Source organism: Meles meles, chromosome 15, assembly GCF_922984935.1.
Source record: "Meles meles chromosome 15, mMelMel3.1 paternal haplotype, whole genome shotgun sequence".
Taxonomy (NCBI): domain Eukaryota; kingdom Metazoa; phylum Chordata; class Mammalia; order Carnivora; family Mustelidae; genus Meles; species Meles meles.
The window spans coordinates 36,061,586-36,084,473 of record NC_060080.1 but is presented as its reverse complement, the minus strand read 5'-3'; the positions used below and the strand labels follow the sequence as shown (position 1 = coordinate 36,084,473).

At 42.9% G+C, this 22,888-nt stretch overlaps 1 protein-coding gene across 5 annotated transcripts in view; it reads right to left on the bottom strand.

Annotated features, from left to right (window-relative positions):
* The window catches only part of ACOXL (acyl-CoA oxidase like), a 356,730-nt gene that overhangs the window by 35,435 nt on the left and 298,407 nt on the right, over positions 1–22,888 (bottom strand). The window lies entirely within an intron of this gene.

The following is a 22,888-nucleotide window of genomic DNA, read 5'->3' as shown; positions in this document are numbered from 1 at the left end:
AATATATAAAGAACTCATACATGTCAATAACAAAAAAACCAAAAACCAAAAACAACCCAAACAATCAAATTAAAAAATGGGCAGAGGATCTAAATAGACATTTTTTCCAAAGAAGACATAGAGGTGGCCAACAGGCACATGAAAAGATATTCAACATCACTAATCATCACGGAAATGCCAATTGAAAACACAATGAGATTTCACCTTCTACCTATTAAAAGGCTATTATCAAAGAGACAAGAGATAACAAATGCTGGTAAAAACACAGATAAAGAAAATCCTTGTGCACTGTTGGTGGGAATGCAAATTGGTACAGCCACTCTGGAAAACACTATGGAGGTTCCTCCAAAAATTAAAATAGAATTACCATATGATCCAGCAATTTCACTTCTGGTTTTTATCATAAAACCTGAAAACATTAACTTGAAAAGATATGTCCTCCCTACATATGTTCACTGCAGTGTTACTCACAATAGCTAAGGTATGGAAACAACCTAAGTGTCCATCAACCAATAAATGCATAAAGAAAACATGGTATATATACTTGACCTTGAACAATGCAGGGGGTTAGGGGCACTAAACTATCCCGTGGAGTCAAAAATCCACATATAACATATAACCTTTTTTCTTTTTAATTTTTTTATTAAATTCAATTTAATTAACATGTAGTGTAATATTAGTTTCAGAGGTAAAATTTAGTGATTCATCAGTTGCATATAATACCTAGCGCTCATTACATCAAGTGCCCTCCTTAATGCCCATCACCCAGTTAACCCATCCTCCCATCCATCTCCCCTCCAGCACCTTCAGTTTGTTTCCTATAGTTAGGAGTCTCTTAGGTTTGTTTCCCTCTCTGATTTCATTTTTCTTTCCTTTTCCCTATGTTCATCTGTTTTGTTTCTAAATTCCACATATGAGTGAAATCTTAATTTGTCTTTTTCTGACTGACTTATTTGCTTAGCCTAGTACCCTCTAGTTCTATCCACAGCATTGCAAATGGTAAGAACCCACCTTTTTGATGGCTGAGTCCTATTCCATTGTACATACATACCACATCTTCTTTTTTTTTTTTTAAGATTTTATTTATTTATTTGACAGAGAGAGATCACAAGTAGATAGAGAGGCAGGCAAAGAGAGAGAGAGGGAAGCAGGCTCCCCGCTGAGCAGAGAGCCCGATGCGGGACTCGATCCCAGGACCCCGAGATCATGACCTGAGCCGAAGGCAGCGGCTTAACCCACTGAGCCACCCAGGCGCCCCCATACCACATCATCTTTATCCATTCATCTGTTGATGGCCATCTGAGCTCTTTCCATAATTCAGCTATTGTGGACATTGCTACTATAAACACTGGGGTGCAGATGCCCCTTCAGATCACTACATTTGTATCTTTTGGGAAAATCCCTGGTAGTGCAATTGCTGGGCCATAGGGTAGCTCCATTTTCAGCTTATCTTAAGGAGCCTCCCTTCTGTTTTCTAGAATGGCTGTACTAGCTTGCATTCCTACTACCAGTGTAAGAGGGTTCCCCTTTCTCTATATCCTTACCAACATCTGTCATTTCCTAACTTGCTAATTTTAGCTATTCTGACTGGTGTAGGTGGTATCTCATTGTGGTTTTCATTCATAATTCCCTGATGCTGAATGATACTGAGTATTTTTTCATGTGTCTTTTGACCACTTGATGTCTTCTTTGGAGAAATGTCTGTCATGTCTTCTGCACCATTTCTTGACTGGATTATTTGTTCTTTGGGTGTTGAGTTGGAAAAATTCTTTATAGATTTTGGATACTAGCCCTTTATCTGATAAGACATTTGCAAGTATCTTCTTCCATTCTATAGGGTGTCTTTTGGTTTCATTGACTGTTTCCTTGGCTGTGCAAAAGCTTTTTATCTTGATGAAGTCCCAATAGTACATTTTTGCCTTTGTTTCCCTTGCCTTTGGAGATGTGTCTAGCAAGAAGTTGCTATGGCTGAGATCAAAGAGGTTGCTTGCCTGTGTTCTCCTCTAGGAAACATCCACATATAACTTTTGACTCCCTCAAAACTTAACTATTAATAGTCTATTGTTGATTGGAAGCCTTACTCATGATATAAGCAGTCAATGAACATATATTTTGTGTGTTATATGTATTATATACTGTATTATGATAAAATAAACTAGAGGAAAGAAAATTCTTTTAAGAAAACCACAAGTAAGCCTCTGCCTTCGGCTCAGGTCATAATCCCGGGGTCTTGGGATCAAGCCCCGCATCAGGCTTTCTGCTCAGCAGGGAGCCTGCTTCCCTTCCTCTCTCTCTGCCTGCCTCTCTGCCTACCTGTGATCTCTGTCTGTCAAATAAATAAAAATCTTTAAAAAAAGAAAATCGCAAGTAAGAAAAAACATATTCATGGTACTGCACTGAAAAAAAATCTGTATATAAGTGGACCTACACAGTTCAAACCCATGTTGTTCAAGGGTCAATTGTATATATGATGGAATATTATTCAGCAGGAAAAAAAGGAGCATGAAATTTTGTCATTTGTAACAACATGGATGGACCTTGAATACATTATGCTAAGTGAAATAAGGACAGATAAAGACAAATACAATATCATCTCATTTATATATGTGGAATCTAAAAACAAAAAACAAACCAAGCTCATAGACACAGAGAAAAGAATGGTGGTTGCTAGAGGTGGGGGATAGGGAATGGTTAAAATGGGTGAACTTGGTCAAAAGGTTCAAAGTTCCAGTTATAAAACAAGTAAGTCAGGGGATGTAATGTACAGCTTGATAATTACAGTTAATAATGCTATAGAGTATACCTGAAAGATGTTAAGGGAATAGATATTAAAATTTCTCCTCATAGGAAAAAAAATTCTATAACTATGAATTTTGACAGATATTAAGTAAACTTACTGCAGTGATCATTTTGCAATATATATAAATATAAATATAAAATCATTATGTGTATAACTGGAGCTAATATAATGTTGCATATCTATTATGCCTCAATAAAAATATTAAAAGTAAAAGGGCAAAGAACCAAAAATGAGATAGAAAAATAAGAAAAAGACATGAACAGAAAATTCAAAAAAATAAAATATTATCTTCAAATATATAAAAATGTATTCAAATCACTTATAATTAGAAAAAACAATGCTGAGATACTATCATTTTATCTGATGTGGGGAAATTATATATATATATATATATATATATATATATATAAATATTAAATTCTCTCAGTGAGACTTTGGGGAGCCACAAATTCTCATATATAGCTAATGGGAATGGAAATTGGTAGAACTCATCTTCAGGAAAATTTGGTAATACTTAACAAAATTATCTATGTACTTACTGTTCAGTCCAGAAATTCCTAGATCTATACACTAAAGATATACCTTCAATAATAAGAATATGTATATGTACAAGGTTATTCATTGTAATTGTAGCATTATTTCTTTTTTTTTTTAAGATTTTATTCATTCATGAGAGAGAGAGTATGATAATGAGAAGTGGGAGAGGAAGAAACAATTGCCTACCAAGTAGGAAGCCTGATGTGAGGCTCGATTCCAGGAACTCAGGGTCACAACCTGAGCCAAAGACAGCTGCTTAACTGACTGAGCCACCCAGGTGTCCCCTAATTGCAAAATACTGGAATCCACTAAATACTTGTATGTACTGTAGAATATATTGTAAAAAAGTATGTATTTTCTGTAAATATATTGTAAAAAATGATTGGGTAAAACATGGCACATCCGAACAATGGAGTATTATGTGAAAAAGAAGAATAAGAAAGATCTATATGCACCAATACGGAGTGATTTGTAGGACATATTTTTAAAGGAAGAAAAAATTTACAGAAGAAACTATAATGTACTTTTATATAATAAATGAAGAGAGAAAAAAAATGAATCACTGTAATTCATTATATTAGCAACCTAAAAACATAAAAAGAAATTCCACATGATCATATCGATTGAAGCAGAAAAAGAATTTGACAAAACTCAACATCCACTCAAGATAAAATAAAACCTTTTTAAAAATATTATTTATTTAAAAGATATTATTGAGAGCATGAGAGAGTGAGAATGGAAGAGAGAGGGAGAGAGGAGAGTACACACAAGCGGGGGAAAGGGCAGAGGGAGAAGCAGGTTCCCGGCCAAGCAGAGAGCCCAATGGGGGACTCCATCCCAGGCCCCAGGATCATGACCCCAGAAGAAAGCAGATGCCCAATGGACTGAGCCACCCAGGAGCCCTCAAGATAAAAATCCTTACAAAACTAGGAACAGAAGCAAACTTTCTTAACTTGATTTAGGACAGCTACACCACAGAAACACACAGATGCACGCATGCCAAAAAATCAAAACAACAACAAAAATCTCTACAGCTAATATCCTACTTAATGGCAAAAAAACTAAATTCTTTTTGCCTAAGATCCACAACAACACACAGATGTCTGTTTTCATCACTCTTATTCATCGATACACTGAAAGATCTAGTCCACGTAATAAGACAAAACAAAATGAAACAAAACAATCCAAAAAACAACAAACAAAAAGGCATACAATTAGAAAAGAAAAAATACAAATTGGAAAGGAAAAAATAAAACTGCCCTGTTCGCTTGCAAACAAAGAAAACCTGTATGAAGTCTAACCCCCTCGCCCCCCAAAAAGAAATCTCAAATCTCTAGAATTAATAGCGAGCTTGCAAAATCACAGGATATAAGGTCAATACAAAAAATATCAATTGTACTTCTAGATATTAGCAATGTACTATTAGAAACTGAAATTTAAAACAATATGCTTTTGGGTGCCTGGGTGGCTCAGTCAGTTAAGTGTCCGACTCTTGATTTTGGCTCAGGTCATGATCTCAGGGTCGTGGGTTGGAGCCCTGTGTCAGGCTACATGCCCAGTGGGGAGTTTGCTAGAGGATTCTCTCCCTCTCCCTCTGTCCTCTCTCTCCCTCACAAAAAAATAATTAAAAAATAAACAAACATCGTGAGTGCTGTGAAGTGTGTAAACCTGGCGATTCACAGACCTGTACCCCTGGGGATAAAAATACATTATATGTTTATTTAAAAAAAAAAAATTGGAAGGGGAGGCGAACCATAAGAGACTATGGACCTGAAGGTTTTGAAGGGTCAGGGGTGGGAGGTTGGGGGAACAGGTGGTGGGTAATGAGGAGGGCACGTTTTGCATGGAGCACTGGGTGTTGTGCAAAAAGAATGAATACTGTTACGCTGAAAAAATAAATAAAATGGAAAAAAAAAACAATAGCTCACTCCAAATACAATAGCTCACTCCAAAATTAAATACTTAAACATATATCTACAAAACCATGTACATTATCTTTTTGCTGAAAACTACAAATGCTGATGGAAGAAATCAAGGAAGAAATAACAAAATAGATTAGAAGAGTCAAATAGTACCTTAATCAATTCTCCCCAAATTAATCCGTAGATTTAATGTAACTCTAATCAAAATTAGAGAATTTTTTTGTAGATATAGACAAACGAATTCTAAAACTGTATAAAGAAAGGCAAAGAAACTAGAATGACTAAAACAATTTGAAAAAGAAAAATTAAGTTGGAAGAACAACCCTATTTGACTTTAAGACTTATGATAAAGTTATAGTATTCAAGATAGCACGGTATTGTCAAGGGATAGACACATAGATCAAGGGGAAAAAACAGAGAACCCAGAAATAGACCTATGCAAATATGCCTGAACGATTCTTGACAAAGATGCAAAAGGAATTTAATGGAAGAAAAATAGTCTCTCAACAAATGGTGCAGAAACAATCGGATATCAATGGTCAAAAGATAAACAAAACTGACCTAAGCCCCACACCTGTTCACAAATTAGTTCAAAGTGAATCATCGATCTAAATGTAAAATATAAAAAGCTAAAACTTTTAGGAAAAAAATAGGAGAAACCTTCCATGACCTGAGGTTAAACATTCTTAGTTCTTAGGACAACAAAAGCATAATCCATAAAAGACTATTTGATAAAATTGGATTTCATCAAAACCAAAAACTTTTGTTTTGCGAAGGGCACTGTTAAGAGCATTAAAATGCATGCTCCAGACATGAAGAAAATATTTGCAAATCACACATCTAAGAAAGAATTGGTATCCATAATTTATAAAGAACTCTCAAAACTCAAGAGTAGGAAAATAAATTATCCAGTTTAAAAATGGGCAAAAGATTTGAACAGACTTTACTAAAGAGGATATACAATGGCAAAAAAAAGTAAAAGCATGTGAAAAAATTTCAATATCATTAGCTATTAGTGACAATGAAATTCAAACCATGATGAGTTACTCCTACATCCTTAATGAAATGGCAAAAACAACAACAAAAAAGTACTGATAATATCACCTGTTGGCTAAGATTCTGAGCAACCAAATCTCTCATACTCTGGGGATGTAAAGTTTCTTATAAAGTGAAACAGACATTTACCACATGACCCAATATGCTCACTCCTAGGTATTTACCCTAGAGCAGTGGTTCTCAACTGTGAATGAATTTTGTCTCCCCAAGGGACATCTGGCACACATGTGCAATTCTGGTTGTCATAACTTAGGGATTTCTACTGACATCTAGTAAGTAGAGGCCATAGATCTTGCTAAACATCCTACAATGGGCATGGCGGTCCCGTGCAACAAAGTATCTGGCCCCAAAAGTTAAGAGTGCCAACTTTGAGAAGCTGCCCTAGAGAAGGAAAACTTATGTTTACATAATATAATAACCTGGATGTGAGCATTTATAGCAGCCCTACTCACAGTCATCAAAACTGGAAATAGCCCAGATGTCCTTCACCGGGTAAAGGGATGCACAGTGGTACATCCATTCAATGGAAACTACCCCGCAATGAAAAGATGTAGCTGTTGATGTGTGCAACAAATTAGCTGAATCTCAAATATGACGTGCTGAGTGCAGGAAGTCAATAGCAAACGATAACATATTGGTTGATCCCATTTACATAACATTCTCCAAAGATAAAACTACAGCGATGGACAATGGCGTGTCGGTTGCTAGGGGTTATCAGAAGAAGGAAAGGATGATTATAAAGCCATTCTATTAGGGATTGTAGGATGGTCAAATTGTTCTGTATCCTGCCTGTGGCAGTGCTTCCTCAATTCTATGTGTGCGTTCAAATGCATAGAGCCACACATCTTTGAGTAAGGCCATTTAGTTATATTGAAATACATCATCTTCCTTTGTCCAGGGTCCTCCTCCTTCATTGTAGCAAACTCCAAGCTGAAATAGCTATATTTTCTAAAGGTTCCCTGTGCTGAAAACTTGTCCAAGGATCCCTCTTTGATTTCCTCCACTGAAAGTTACCTCTTCCTTTCTTTGGTTCCCACAGAGGTATGTTTTCCTTCTGTTACACGTTCTGCTTGTTGGTATAATTATTTGCCCACGTGTCTTTCTCCCTGCCCACAAGGTGATCACGAAGGCAGGAGCTGCGGTTCATGGCATCTTGGAATTTCTGCAGCACCTAGCGCAGCATCAGGGCTCAGTATGCATATGTGGAATGAAGAGTTCAGAGTGGTTTGGTTCCCAGGAGCATAAGCCCACTGGGACCAAGAACAGCAAGAAGGGAGGTTGCTTGCGATTTATGACAAGTAGGCAGCCTATATCCATGGCCTGAGCTGCATAATAAGCAAGAAGATGAAGCAAAAGGACTAACTTGGACCTCTAGTGTCAGAGAAGATAAACAAAGCTTATTAATTCATGGTAATACCAGCATGATATCGGAACAGTTTCCCCCAGCAACAACCTAGTTCTCTCACTGTGATGAAGTGCTCTGCCTTCTGCCTCAGACTTTAGCCACTTGGGATCTGCGTTATTGGCTTGCAAAATTGATGGGCAGTGGCACCATCTCTTGGTTTAAGGAATTTCTGCCAGCATTAGCAAAAAGCATTGGCTTTACAATTTCTAAGGGCATTCCCTGCAATAGCAGAGTGATTAAAAACTGGACCGGTCTGGAACAATGCCCCTCTCTAATCCTTATGGTGCACCTGCCCAGCCTCCTCCAAGCCATCAGCTTCCGGTGTGAGCTTATCGACTTCCATCGGAGAAGAAGTCTTATTTATATTTAACTGGAAAAGCAAGGAGAGGCAACTTTGGTGTCTTTTTCTTTGATCACCCATGGAAGTTGTTCAAGATCAAAGTTTCTTTTTCTTCCAAACTTATTTATTTTAATTTATTTTTTTAATCCAATCTGCTCGATATTTCTTGTGTCTTAAATGTTTCTCTTAAGAGAGGTGGCAGATAGTAGCAACTGAATCATTCTGGTAACTCAGAGTGCTCTGGGAGAAGAGGGTTGAGGATGAAGGTGATCTTTTCCTTCTGAATTTTTGGATCTTTGGACACAGAGAAGCCTGGGATGGGCTGTTATTCTTCACCACATTCTGTGGCAGGGGAACAAGTTTCTCTCCATTGGACATGAGTATCACAGTAAAGTGACTGTAGGCCGGGAGCTAGTGTCATGGTGGATCAAACACGAAGGGCGTGGTAAAGGGAGGATGGGCTACATACAGCCAGAGCCAAAAAGGCACGTCCTATTTTATGCCTCATTAGAAAAGTCTAGACGTAGCTATATCCTGGCGTCCTCAAACATGGGGAAATGAAGAGTGCAGAAAATCATCTGCAGGAAGCAAAAACTTGACAAGCCAAAAGAGGAGACAGAGGGAAATTTCTGGAGAGACCTTGAAACATCTTCTCAGCAGCATGCTGAATATCAGCGCTTGGCCACAGGGAATACCAGAGCCCTGGTGCTTCTGAACCTGAGGGTAGACTGATAAGAAAATGTTTTTTCTTCTTTTGGAGGGGGGTCTTACAGCTGACTGCAGAATTCAAGCTATCCCGTGATTGCCATATTCTGATAACTGCATTCTTTCCCTTACCATGTTCAGTGGGAGTGGGAAAATTCAGAAAATAAAGTTTTGTAGGCAGAGATGAGGCCATTCCCTCTGGGGCTCCTTACACAATCCACTGTTTAGACCGGTTCAGAACCATAGCGTACCCCTACTTTATCCAGACAGGTTAAGCAACTTGGACCAAAGCCTTCAGTCCGGCTCTTCTCTTCTGACTTGTTTTAACCCATAATTGATCCTAACTTCTTGCTACTCCCAATTCCCTATCTGTCCTTGGCTTTGCAACCATCACCACCATCCATATTCAAATCTTTTTTCATCTTGCAAAGCTGGAACTCTGTACTCGGTAAATAACTCCTCATTCTTGCATCTCCATGGTCCCCCAACCACCATTCTACTTCCTCTACTGTCTCTATAAATCCAACGACTGTGAGTCCCTCATGTAAGTGGACTCATGCAACATGTTCTTTGTGACTGGCTAATTTCACTTAGCATAATGGTTTTAAGGTTCATCCATGCTGCCCATGTGTCAGAATAGCCTTCCCTTTTTAAGGCTGAATAATATTCCATTGTGTGTGTACACCACGTTGTGTTTATCCATTAATATGCTGATGGACACTTGGGCAGTTTCCACCTTTTGGCTATTGTGAATAGTGCTGCTATGAACATGAGCATAAAGATAGCGGTTTGAGTCACTCCTTTCAATTCTTGTGGGTGTATGCCCAGAAGTGGAATTGCTGGATCACCGAGTAATTCTATTTTTATTATTTTTTAAAGATTTTATTTATTTATTTGAGAAAGAGAGTGAGAGACCATAAGCAGGGGAAGGAGAGAGAGAGAAGTGGACTCCCTGCTGAGCAAGGAGCCTAGTGCAGGGCTGGATTCCAGAACCCCGGGATCATGACCTGAGCCAAAGGCAGATGCTTAACTGACTGAGCCACCCAGGTACCCCTATTTTTAATTTTTTAAAGAACTGCTACACTGTCTACCATAATGATTATATCATTTTACATTCCCACCAACAGTGTATCAGTGTTCCAGTTTCTCCACATCCTTGCTAACACATGCTATTTCATTTTTTTAAATAGCAGCCATCCTAATGAGAATGAAGTGGTATCTCATTGTGACTTTAATTTATATTTCCCTAATGATTAGTGATGCTGAGCATCTTTTCACGTACCTATTGGCCATTTGTAGATCTTTGGAGAAATGTTTATTCAAGTTCTTTGAACATTTTTTTTTCCCATTTTATTTATTTTTTCAGCGTAACAGTATTCATTCTTTTTGCACAACACCCAGTGCTCCATGCAAAACGTGCCCTCCCCATTACCCACCACCTGTTCCCCCAACCTCCCACCCCTGACCCTTCAAAACCCTCAGGTTGTTTTTCAGAGTCCCATAGTCTCTTATGGTTCGCCTCCCCTTCCAAATTTTTTTTTTTTAAATAAACATATAATGTATTTTTATCCCCAGGGGTACAGGTCTGTGAATCGCCAGGTTTACACACTTCACAGCACTCACGATAGCACTTACCCTCCCCAATGTCCATAGCCCCCTCCCCCTCTCCCAATCCCACCTCCCCCCAGCAACAGATCATCCAAGCCAAAGATCAACAAGGAAATAAAGGCCTTAAATGACACACTGGACCAGATGGACATCACAGATATATTCAGAACATTTCATCCCAAAGCAACAGAATACACATTCTTCTCTAGTGCACATGGAACCTTCTCCAGAATAGATCACATCCTGGGTCTTTGAACATTTTTGAACCAGGTTTTTTTTTTTGTTGTTTATTTTTTTAATGATTTACTTATTTATTGGAGAGGGAGAGAGGGAGAGAGAGAATGGGTGGGAGAAGGTGCAGAGGGAGAGAGAGAGAAGCAGACTCCTCAGTGAAAATGGAGCTTGATGTGGAGTACAATGCAGGGCCCAATGTGGGGCTTGATCTCATGACCCTGAGATCACAACCTGAGCCAAAATCAAGAGTCAGGTGGCTAACAGACCGAGCCACCCAGATGCCCCAAAAGTAAATAGTTTAAATGCAACAATTAAAGACAGAGATCAGCAGAGCGGATTAAAAATATGAACCAACTTGGGGTGCCTGGGTGGCTCAGTGGGGTAAAGCCTCTGCCTTCTGCTCAGGTCATGATCCCAGGGTCCTGGAATCAAGCCCCACATTGGGCTCTCTGCTCAGTGGGGAGCCTACTTCCTCCTCTCTCTCTGCTTGCCTCTCTGCCTACTTGTGATCTCTGTCTGTCAAATAAAATCTAAAAAAAAAATAAAAATAAAAATATGAACCAACTCTATGCTGCCTACGGAATCATAAATAGTAAAAGGTTAAAAAATATATATATATATACACACATATATAGAGAGAGATAAAGAGATATCACAGTTTCATAGTCCAGTGGTATAACAGTTTGAGCTAAGTGTTTATTTCTCTTTACCCTCCTCTGTTTACAATATAACTGTTTTAGTTTTTTTTTTTCTGTATGCATTTAGAATCACATGAGATAGTGTTACTATTTTTGCCTCAGTTGTTAAACATAATTTAGAAAACTTGAAAGGAAAAGGAGTTTGAATTTACCATTTTTGCTTACTGTATTGTTCCTTCCTTCCTGATGTTCCATGACTCTTTCTTCCACTGCTTCTTTTCTGTTTATAGAACCTCTTTTTAAAAAAGTTTTATTTAAATAATCTCTTCACCCAGTGTGGGGCTTGAACTTATGACCCCAAGATCAAGAGTCACGTGTTCTTCCAACTGAGCAAAACAGGCACCCCCTATAGAACTTATTTTAGCCATTCTTTTAGTTTAGGCCTAATGGTGACAAATCCTGTGATCTTTTTTCATCTAAGAATATCTTTATTTCCCCACATTTCTGAAGAATGTTTTCACTGGATATAAGGTTTTGGGGTTGATGGGTTTCCCCCCTCAAACATTTGAAAATGTGTTACTTCCTTCTGGCACCATGGTTTCTGATGAGAAATTTTTGAATTGATTTTCCCCTATAGAAAATGTGTTATTTCCTTCTTATTGCTTTCGATTTTTTTTTGTCTTTAGTTTCAGAATTTTTTTTATCTTTAGTTTTCAGAATTTTAATTATAATGTGTTTTGGTGTGGATTTCTTTCAGTTATGCTGTTTTTCATTCAGCTTCTTGAATGTATAGGTTTATGCCTTTTGGCAAATTTGGGAAATTTTCAGCTATTATTCTTTGAGTACTTTTCCAACCTTGTCATCTTTAGCCTCTCCTTCTGGGACTCCAATGACACAAATGTTAAGTCTTTTGTTATAGTCTCAAAGGTCCCTGATGCTCTTTTCTCTCTCTTCTTCCTTCACCTTCGCCTCCTCCTCCTCCTCCTTCTATGTTCACTCTGCTGTTTAGATTCAATTAGTTTCTCTCTTTTTTAAAGATTTTATTTGCACGTAATCTCTACACCCAATGTATGCCTCAAACCCATAACCTCAAGATCAAAGGTCATATGCTCCCCTGACTGAGCCAGCCACGTGCCCCTAGATTCAGTTAATTTCTATTGTTCTATCTTCCAGGTCATTTAGTTTTTCCTCTGTCCCTTCCATCCTACTGTTGAGACCATCTATTGAGATATTTATTTCAGTTAGTGTATTTTCCAGTTCTAATATTTCCATTTGGTTGCTTGTATTTTCTATTTCTTTGCTGAGACTATTCGATGAGACTTCTATTGTTCTATTTATTTTAAGCATGTTTGTAATTACTCTTTGAAACTTTTTTATGTTGTCTTTTTTTAATTTTTGAAAGATTTTATTTATTTATTTGATAGACAGAGATCACAAGTAGGCAGACAGGCAGGCAGAGAGAGAGGAGGAGGCAGGCTCCCTGCTGAGCAGAGAACCTGATGCAGGGCTCGATCCTAGGACCCTGGGATCATGACCTGAGCCGAAGGCAGAGGCTTTAACCCACTGAGCCACCCAGGCTCCCCATGATGTCTGTTTTAAAATCTTTTTCAGATCATTTAAACATCACTGCCATATCAGTGAGGTATCTACTGATTGCCTTTATTTTTTTTTTCATTCAGTTTAAGATTCCAGTTCTTGGTGTGATGAGTGATTATTACTGAAACTTAACCATTTGGGGTATTATATTATGAGACTCTGGATCTTATTTAGATCTTATTGTAGCTAACTTTCTGTGATACTGCCCCCTCAGAGGTAGGGAGGCATGCACTTCAGCCACTGTTAACAGCCAAGTAGGGGAAGTGTCCCTCCTTACTGCTGAGTAGAGGTAGGTATCTCAGCACTAGGCCTCCACTGATAACCACCTTGGCTGGGAGGATAGGAGTCCCTCATTTCTACTCTCTATATGACCTCCACTGATACCACTGGTGTCATTACCACTGGGTGGTGGTGAAAGTCCTGAATTTCTACTTGACCTTCTTTGATACCACCATAGCAGGAAGAGGGAGAGGTGATAGTAACATCAAGAGGTTACTACTTGATGAGGAAGTCTAGGCTCCCTACGTGTTTCCCAAAGACACTCTAGTGGGGTAGGGGTGAGGTCTCCTTACTGCCAAGTGGAGATGAGTACCCTAGTTCCCTACTAGGCCTCCTCTGACATTGGTGGTGAGGCTGCATTTCCTCTTTCGGTCTAGTGAACAGGGAAATCTACACTTCATATAAGACTTTTCCCAGCATGGATGAAGGTGGTTCCATTGATTTTTTCTGTAGGTAGATATTGCTGGATTAGAGCAATTATTGCTTATAAGTTTTCTGTCTTGCCAAGCTGGCAAGCTGAATGTATAGGTTTATGCCTTTTGGCAAATTTGGGAAATTTTCAGCTATTATTCTTTGAGTACTTTTCCAACCTTGTCATCTTTAGCCTCTCCTTCTGGGACTCCATCTTTTCTGGTCCTTTAGCTTTAGGCCCTTTTTTTGTGGTGTGGGGGAGTGTCTGGCCTTGTTCTTGTTAGCCCTCTCCAGGTTTCCAGCTTCTTCAGCTCCAAATAAAGGATGTATAAGGCACAGAGAAAATCCAGGGGACTCCCCTCACAGCATTCCTGAGGTCCCTAGCTGGTCTGCTTTCAGTTTTCTCATGCTAGTTTTATAGCTAACGTCCAGTGTTTTTAGTTGAAATTATCAGACAGAATAAGGATGGATGAGTCTGTCTGCTTCATCTTCCTGGAAGCAGAAGTCTGCATGTCTGCCCATGTCACACAGCTGAGACTCTCATCCAAACTGAAAGTCCTTCACTTTTAATAATAGGTTTGTTCACCTCATTTATATAATTGGTCCTAATTCTGACAGTCAATGTTAGATTTTCTGTGAAAGCACTTTCACAAATAACATATTTCTCAAACTTTCATCAATAGGCTATTCCTAGTTGCTCTTCCCAACAGGCAAAGGTTTCAAGAACACATCAAGTTGCTTCATCCCCTCCTGTCCTTTTTACAGTCCTGGAAGAGATGAAGGTGGAAAGATACTCCCAAAGGTGAAGACATTTCATCAGGAGAACTTGAGAAAAAGCAACAAGAGGTTGACTGGTACCTTCATGTTGGCTCTTTTCCTGGCATTTATTCCAAAATTAAGTTCCTTTCTCCTTCCTCTCTTTCTCCTTTGGGAGTTGATCTAACCCATCTTTTTTCTTTTTTTTTTTTTTAAAGATTTATTTATTTATTAGACAAAGATCACAAGTAGGCAGAGAGGCAGGCAGAGAGAGGAGGAAGCAGGCTCCCTGCTGAGCAGAGAGCCCAATGTGGGGCTCGATCCCAGGACCCTGGGACCATGACCTGAGCCGAAGGCAGAGGCTTTAACCCACTGAGCCACCCAGGCACCCTAACCCGTCTTTTTTCGTCTGTCCCCATCTCAAATTTGATATCCAGGGGGTGTGTGTGTGTGTATGTGTGTGTGTGTGTGTGTGTGTGTGTGTGTGTGTGTGTGTAGACTTAAGAACATTGTAAAATTAACCAAAACCAGAGTGGCTAAAATTTAAGAAGGGTAAGAGGGAGAGTTGAGAAGGTGTAGGGAGCAGAAATCCTGTCTCCTAACATTTCCAGTTTTCAGTCGGGCTGCACACGTGGTCAGTGGCAGGCAGGGGAGCTGACTGAGTGGGAGAGCTGAGCTTTGCCACCCTCCTCAGCCCTGTCCGAAGTGACGCCCACATAACTTTAGTGCTAATGTCTCCTTCACTGTGTGCTGGGCAATCTGTCATCCCCTGCAGCCACTCTGTAATTCTGTTAACGTATGGTAGCCTGCGATCATACCACTGAAAGCCCCTGATGGAATTTCTCCGCATTCTGGGTTAGTCACTCAAGAGAAGTCTCCTGGGCACCACAGCGTCTTGACCTCTTTATTCAAATGGTAAAATAACAAGTTTGGGCTGGGCCCTGTTCTCTCCTCTCACTTTAGGCCCCTTGGGCCAAATTTTGCTCTCATTTTCCCACAGATGGCTTTTACCAAATCCTTCCATTTCTCTTAGTTGTCTCAAGTGATTTCCTCTTCTGCCCTCCGCCCCGTCCTCTAGAACAGCCTGAAATAAAACCTGCCTCCCCCCCACCCCCACCCCAGCGGTGCAGGGAAGACATGAAGGGCAGAGCGTTCAGGGAGGGACCCGCCTCCACACGTCCTGTGCCAGACTCGCAGGGCCACAAGTTCCCCGAGGGTTGTGTTCTCCATTCTTGGGGACAGCCACTGCTTTTCTGAACACTGGAATGTCGGCTTTCCAGCTGTTCTCCATTTAGATACGTAGGCAGATGTTTGACAAAGAAGTATCAAGGGGGCAGAGCAGGTGTAATGTTGTCACACAGTGCAGCCATCCACCCACGTGATTGTGTGATCCTCGCAGGGGATTGGGCCCATGTAATGCTTGCACCTGATGGCATTAGCCTGGAGAAGCACTGGTCCATTTCCCCTGACAGCTCTGTATGAGGCTGAGTGTTGAGCTTTGCCACATAAGTCAGACTCTCAGAGAGCAGAGTAGGTTCACTTACTGTGGGACAGGGAATATTTCCACCTTTTTCCACCTCATTTCCCAACACCCATCTCATGCTCACAGAACAACTATTAGCTGAGGGCAGCTTCTGCTGCATTGCCTCTCAGAGACTCTGACATGGACCTTTGGAAGTGTTGGAAGTCTTCCAAGCCGAAGGAAGGACTATTGATTGAATGGTGTAATTCCAAGATAGCTATGGCACAAGGAGGAAACATGCAACAGCACAATAAGAATGGAAGCTTCTGGCCACCCCTCCCCTGGAGAAGCAGCTGTCTGGGCCCCCTACTTCGCCAGCCAGCTCTGAAGGCATGCATCGGTGCACCTGAAACACTATAAATGGAAAGCTCAGAACACAGCTCGCATTGACCCCACCAGTAAGCACAGTGGAACCCACACAGTTGGTTAAATTTAATTTCCTGCAGAGCCACAGAGACTGAGCTCAAATGCCACCTCCTCTGAAGTCTTCTTGAAGTCCACGTTGAGTTGGGCAACCCAGAGGAGTGTTCCATCAGCAACCCGAATTTCCTCCCATCCCGACATGCTTGCTTTTTGGGGGGTGCAAGAACTCCCGGCCACACCCTATGAGTCGGGGAGCTGCCTGAGGATGAGGGCGAGACCTTACTAATATGAGCATCCCCAGTTCCTAGCACAGTGCCTGGCACAAAATGGGCCCTTATAAATGTTCACGAAGAAGGCTTGTGACGGGAATCTGCAGAGAATGCCCAGAATAACCCTTCTGTTGACTTAGAGTGAAATCTGAGATGTTCTCACCGGGCATTTGTTCCTTTGAGTTAAAGTTAGTCCTATGCACTGAAGATCCACATTAGAGTTTCGTGGGGCAGATAATTGTCCCTGAGATCGTTGGGGGGGGAGGGTGGTTTGAGAGGAGCATGGCAGAACCTTGGCAAAGACTTGGAACTTGTGACAAGAGGACAGGGATTGACGGGAGGAGAGGCATTCCAGGGCACCAGTGGCACAGAGGTATGGGCAGGAGAGAAAACCAGCTACTGCTGTAAGACTAGGCCTGAGACTTGATTTCTACATCACTGGTAGTTCTGTTCCCTTATTAAATATTAAATATATATATATATATTTTTTTTTTTTTCAAGTGAGCCAGGTACTAGAAAAATGTTACCTAGCACACAATAGGCTCTTGTGGAACAGCTTATCTCAGAAACGTCGTCAGCCACATGCTCACTTCTGTCCATGAGGCATGGGCTTGCAAGAAGCAGGGAAGGGGACAGGAAAGGAACAGGGGATGTGGACTGAATTTCGAGACAGCAGACCCCTGCCGCCCATCACAATCTATGCTAAAGGAATTCAAACAGGGATTGAATTGGTTCACCCTGGGCTGGGTTCAGAAATGGAGTCAAACCCCAGAAGAGAGCCCTTTTCGTCCTGTGTGGGAGGCCTGCTCCCATGACCAGAGCCAGACGACTGAGCAGTGGCTGTGGGCACACGTGGTGCACGCACAGGATGTTTGCTCCTGCTTGTTGCTCAGGGGCCCAGGCCATTGTCAAAGGCAAGGGCCTGTGAGAGGCTCCATGGGCATTAAAAAGGCCTCCTGCACCAAGGAGGACATCATAGTCCTCCCCACACTTGATGGGAGGCGCTTATAATTAACTCTTGGCTGCTGGGTCTGGTGCTTAAACTAGCTACCACCTACACATGTTGAGAAAAGGAAGAAAGAGCAGTTAGAATGCAGGAAAAAGGGAAAAACCCCACCTCGCCCACTTGACAGGCTCAAACTGCCGCTGCCAGCCGCCTGTGAGGCAGGGACAGTCCCCTGCAAACGCCCTGCTTCGATACTGGGGTTGCCGTGGCGTGCATCCCATCAGAGCTGGAGGGGCTGAGCCCTTCCCTACCATGCAAAAGGGCATCCAGGGACCCTGCAAGCATGTGTTGGCCATTCCTGAAACAGAATGGCTCAGTTTCTGCCCCTTGGGCCGAGCAGCATGGAGGGGAGTGGGGAGGGTAAGGAGGGGACTGAGGGAGAAGTGAAGCAGAAAGAATCTTTGTGACAATGACAACTTCAGAACACTAGATAACCAGCCTGCTGGGTGTTTCTAAACCTTCTGAGGGGAGGTGAGTCAGTGGAGCGGTCATGTGGAAAATCCCCTCTCTCCTCAGCGCACAGCCATTCCCGTGCTACGGTGAACCCTCATCCCTACCAGAACCCCATCAGGCTAGGAGAAAACGCCTGGTTCTGGGAAGGAGCTGTATTTGTGTAAACTGGGAGGACTGATGGGTTGGGTCATATGGTTCAATTGACAATTTCTGGTTTCAAGAAGGGCTCAAGTGTGTCCCATTCGCTAGCGCATCACCAGACAGAGAAAGGGCCCGATTTGGCCGGGCACAGTGCTGAGGGGACGTGGGGGAGGGAGGCTGGGCATCCCTCTGCCCACATCTGCCCACTTCCCCTGTGCATTTAAGGGTAGCCTTCATACTTGGCAACTGGTAAGAAATGCTAAGGAAGCTTCCAGCCGCACTCCCGCCTTCCCAGCATACACCGGGTCTGGGGAGCCACCCTGGGGCACCGTCTAGGCAGGTTTTCTCTACCTCGACTTTGACCTCAGCACCTGGCAGCTGTGCCCACCAGCTCCGATGGGCCTGTGGACGTGGCAGTCGGGCAGCCAGCAGATAGGACAACCGCTATGCTTGTGTCCTCAGACCCAGGGGTCACCTGCCTTGCCATGGGCACTCGGCCCCCTCCGCCAGCACTCCACCCAGTTTGGGGCCTCCAGGCTGCTGGAGCAGCAGCCTTGCCGAAGGCCTGCTATTTGGGGAGCCGAGATTCAAGATGTGCTATTTATTTTCACGTGGGCAGCTCCGTTCTTGTCACTGCTTTCTACAGTACCGAGGTGGTATCAGACCCCACCCGCAGAAGGGGCTACCTTGAACGTCTCACAGTACCTCTGGCCCAAGCTCTGGGGCAGAGAGGCTGAGCCAGGCTGCAGGGTGAGGAATGTTCCAGGCACTCGCTCAGTATCACTGGAGTGGCGAAGGCTGGTTCTACTGTCTTGCTCCAGTTCGAACAGATCAGCCAAAGCTTCTCCAACGAGCTCTTGTCTCCTGATCTGGGGGAGAAGCATTTCCCAGGAAATGGCCACTTTCCCCCCGAAAATCCTTCCTGCTTTTCCAAGGGAAGCTGGGAGGCACAGCAGGCCACTGGCTCAGGAAGTTTTTGTCCCAGTGAGGCTCTTCGCGGGGGCTGCTCTCTCCTACCCAAATTGGACATGACTGCTGCCAGGTGTGTAAGAAACTCCCTGGAGGACAGAATGAGGAAGTGTGATCATGTATGTTTGATTTAGAAAATGAAGGTCCAAATGCAGATGGGCAGCAAGAGGTCTGTCTTCCTGCCGAGTTCCATCACCGAAAGAGGGGCACAATTTTTAACATGTGACAATTGTTGGGGGGAATGGGGACAAGGAGCATCTGTACCAACTCTGAGAGTGAAGACTTATGAGGCAAGCTTCAGCCCTTTGACTGAGGGAGGGATTTGGGATTTGATTCAAAAACAGGCTAACCAAATGCCCTGGTTTTCCTTGGACAGTCATGGTCTCTGCCCATGTTTAATTTTCAGTGGTTCCCCCTCTCTCTTTCAAAAAAGTCTGGATTTGGCTAAGAAGTTCTATGATCACCCTATGCCAAAGGAGAGAGAGAGAGAGAGAGAGAGAGAGAAAGTGCATGCGCGAGCTTTGGCTGGAAATGAATCCAGAATAGTGACAAGTAGGGGGTGGTTTCTGAGAAAGTTGGTTTTCATGAGCCTGAAGGAAAGAGGCAGGCCGTGGATGCCAGCCCATTCTCAAGCATGTTCAGAGAGACAGCCTTGCTGGTCACCTCCAGGCATAGATTTGCAGAATGTGAATGCCGGCAGGGTCTCTGGGGGTCATCAAATTCATGTCCTCTTTCACCACAATAGGACACTGGGCCAAAAGAGATAGAAGGGACCTGCCCAAGATCACACCTGCTTCCCAGCAGCGTGGGGACCAGCCTTGCCCCTGGAGGGACAGGACCAGGTGCTCTGTTCTGGGAGAGAGTGAAAAGGATGGTTCTGAAAGATGCTATAGGGGATTAATACTGCCCTGCGTGTGATGCGGCGGCCCCAGAGCTGTGAGAGTCACAGGCTGTGCGGTGGATCTGAGGCTGATGAGGGAGGACGGAGACAAGTGAGGTTCACACAGGCTGGGCAGGAGCGGCTGTGGGTCTGGAGTGTGGGTCTGGAGCCACAGTGTAGTGGTGGGTGGAGCCAAGGGGTAAACAAGCTTCTGGCACAGGGACTGCAGAGGACCAAAGAGACTAACTGGCCAGAAGAACTAAGAACAAGTGAAGAAACAGGTAGGTAGGGACGTGAATGGGGTCATATAAGTAATTTCTAGAATCAAATTCTTTACTTTGGTTCAAATTGTAGTGAAATCGAACGAAAAAGCAAGACTTAAAGACAACTGTCTGATCCCTTGGTATCTCTCTCTTAGCCCCTCAACAGGGCTACAGTGGTGGGAACATCCTAAGTCAGGAACAGCCTTGACCTCTACGTGGTAGACGAGGAAACTGAGTCATGGAGAAACCAGCTCCTTTCTGTCTCATGACGCTCTTAGCAAATGGGGTGTGATTAAGGACAAGCCACAAGAGTGATTCTACCAGACAAGCCACAAGAGCGATCTTGTGGTTTCACTGCAGTGTGACCTCCCATGCGGCTCTGGTGTGGTGGAAGGGTGAGGTGGTAGACTTTTCTGTGCATCTACTCATCTGGTTGAAGGTCCCAGGAAGTAGCCCAGCTTGAGGCTCCAGAGACCTGGCTTTCTGGTCCCAGTTCTGTTGTCTACTAACCAGTGATGGTGGGAAGTCACTTCTCCTCTCTCCTCTACTCTTCTTGGTTGTCCGGTGAAGGCTTTTGCTTCAGCCACCTCCAAAGTCTCAGACTCTGACTCTGTTTTTCCAGAGATATCTGACCTTGGTTCAACAGGTATCTGACCTTGGCTTAGCTACAGGTTCAACTCTTGCATCTTCTTGAGGTCTAGGTATAGAGCACACTTACAGATCTGAATGGAATAACTGTCTCCAGGTCTCAGTTATCTCTGACAATGTAGGAATACAACAGCATTGTATGTAAATATCATTAAAAAAAAAAAACCCCAAACAAAACCAGAGCTACGGTTTTTGCCTCCAACAACTTTTCACCCACCAAAGTTGAATTAAATATTGAAGTTTTTTGCAGATCATCTTCAAGAGAAAAGCTCAGCCCAGTAAACATATAGTGGACTACAGGCTGATTGTAATCAAAATGATCTCCTGTCACCCTGAGCAAGTTCTCCCACATAACGTCTACAAAAATCCTACACACCGCTGTCACACCCACGTAGTGCTCTCTGATATGTGACCTTAGAAACCTCAATCCCCTGAAAAAAAAATCATAAAATAGTTTCAGTATATATGAACCGAGCACACATTTTGTTCAGCGAAACCTCTTTGATGATGCCGGTTCAAATACCTGCAGATATTGAGAAAACTCCCACAGACATCGTCCTCAGCCGCCCAGTACATTCTGCAGAAACCAACAGGGAAGACAGACCATACTGAATGTCACTGGCGATCACGCATATTCCAAGACTACTGAGGCTATCCTAACCTTCCTCTGCCGCTTGCACCTGCTAGTTTCTGAGCCAGTGTTCCAGAGAAGACAGCCTGGGGGCAGAAGGAGAGTCACCAGGAAGGTGAGAAACGGAGAGGAGAAGCGGGATTTTGGTGGCATTCTTTCCACCCTCTCGGTAGAGACATGGAGAAGCTCAGAGTCACTGGGGCATCCCAAGTCACTAGCAGTACCAAGCAGCACACAGGAGTGTGTTCAGCACAGAGAAGCAACACTAGACAGAAGAGGAAGGAAGGGTCAAAGGTTCTGTGACCTTTGTCCCCTTGAATAGTGATTGGGGGTCAAGAAGTGAGTGTCGGGGGGCCCAAGAGCTTCTTCAAGGCCACAGAAATACAGCCTGTTACCTGGGAGGAAAGGTCCTTGGGGAATAGGTGTCAGGTCAGGGGACTGAGGGCTAACTGCGAAAAACCTCAAAATACCGAGAAAACTCGTGTGCCTGACTTTACGCTGCTCCAAGCCGGTGTAGCATACCCAGGAGCCCAGGGGAGCAGGTCTCCTAGACAAATCCATCATTCGGTATCAGCACTCCTTTATCATAAAATTAACATCACTGAAAGCTTAGAAAAAAATAAGACAGACCAAAAATATCACACCTTAGGCAAATGAGTTGAAAATCCCTTACAGTGACGCCCTATTTTTTTCTACCCATCTCTAAAGTCGGAGGACACCTGGTACAGTGTTTAGGTAAGAGATGCCGCTCCTGGACCAACCACACAGTTTCCTGATGGTACAGAATTGAAATGACGTCATGGAAATGCATATGTCTCAAGGTCACCCTAAGTATAGTTTCTAGGTGAAAACACGAGTCTTAGTCATTGGTGGAAAGGTGTTTGTGCGCCTTTGTGACTTGCTGGTATCTCTCGCTCTCTGCCCTTCCAAGATAAGTTCTCCCACACATTCGGCTCACCTCGATGTACGACCTAAATGTAGATTAGACGGCACCTGTGCTCCTTTGCCGTTCAGAAGGAAATAAAACAACTGCTACCCAGAAAGAGCGAAGTCAGTCTTCCGCTCAAGGGCAAGAGATCTCTGACATGAGATGCCCATTCCAGCCGTTCCTCGGAACGGTCTCATTTGTGTAGTGGTCCCCGCGGTGACGAAAGTAAGGATGTGGCAGACACAGAACATATGAAATCCTTTGTCTTAATTAAAAAGTACAGTGAGAGTCATGGAATTTGGCCAAGCCTCATAAATCTGCTCAAAGAATCAAGATTCTGTCAGATAAGCTTAAATAGAACCAGCGGAGCCCTCCGGAGAATTAAATAGAATCCCTGCCAGTAGTTGACACCCACTCTCCTGTCACTTTGCTGCAGTCTGTGGCGGCGGCTGTGCTCATTAACCAACAGCCCTCCTACCCGCCGATGACAAGTGTATCCCCGCGGAGCATGGGACTCAGGGATGATAA